Genomic DNA, 962 nt, shown 5'->3' with positions numbered 1-962 from the left:
CCTCCGGCTCGCTGCCACGTGGAGCACGCGGCCACGTCGACCGCAGCCACCCTGTTTGCTCACGGTGGCGTGTCGGTGTTGATTTGCTCTTATTTTATTTATTTCCCCCTTTTTTTTTCCCCTCCGCCGCCGGGGGAGCGTCTCTCGATTTCCGCCTCTCCCTGTGATTCCTCCCTCCCACGCCGCAGAGGATGCTCCAGCTGCTGCCAAATTCCCACCAAAACCCCTTTTCCCCTCTTCCGAACCTGATCATTTTGGCACTGGTTTTCCCAGGTGCGGGGCGAGCCCCATCCCAACATGGGATTTTCGGGATGGGCTGGGTGGGACGGAGCAGCACCAACCCGTGGGTTTGCAGGGCTGATAGCAGAGGGTGCAAGTGCACCAGGAGCTCGCGCCGCAGCTCGTTGCAAAAATCCCCCCCAGCCCTTTTTGGGGGATTTTTTTGGTTCTTATTTTGCTTTTCGGCCCCTTTTTGGGAAGGGATTGGGGAGGGGGTTTGGGGTTGGAGCCCCCTTGGGAGCTGCAGCTCTGCTGTTGTGCACAAACCCGTGCCCTCTCCCTGCGTGCACAAGTGCCGCCCTGGGGTTTATTAGTGTCGCACGGCGAACGAGCGCACTTCGTTAACATGGCCACAGCAACGTGGCAGGAAGGAGACTCTCGGAGAGATGCGGAGATAGTGGAAATAGGGTTTTCCTCCCCAAAATGGGTTGCTCTTTGCCACTCGCCTCCTTGCACGGCAGCAGCTTGCACCATGCAACGAAAGCATCGGGGCTCAGGGGCGCAAGTGAGGTGGGAGCGTCTTTGATCAGATATGAGCAGAAATTGAGGTGGATTTATTTTTTCCTTAATTTTACTCCCCCCCCGTGGGGCCGGTGCCGTCCGGTCCCGCCACAACTCGCGGATGGGCGCCCTTGGCAGTGAAGCGTGGTCCGGCCGCCGGCTTTGACCCCCACGATGCGCGA

This window comes from Pygoscelis adeliae, unplaced genomic scaffold (assembly GCF_000699105.1).
Source record: "Pygoscelis adeliae isolate BGI_AS28 unplaced genomic scaffold, ASM69910v1 Scaffold512, whole genome shotgun sequence".
Lineage (NCBI taxonomy): Eukaryota > Metazoa > Chordata > Aves > Sphenisciformes > Spheniscidae > Pygoscelis > Pygoscelis adeliae.
Note: the sequence above shows the minus strand (reverse complement) of the source record.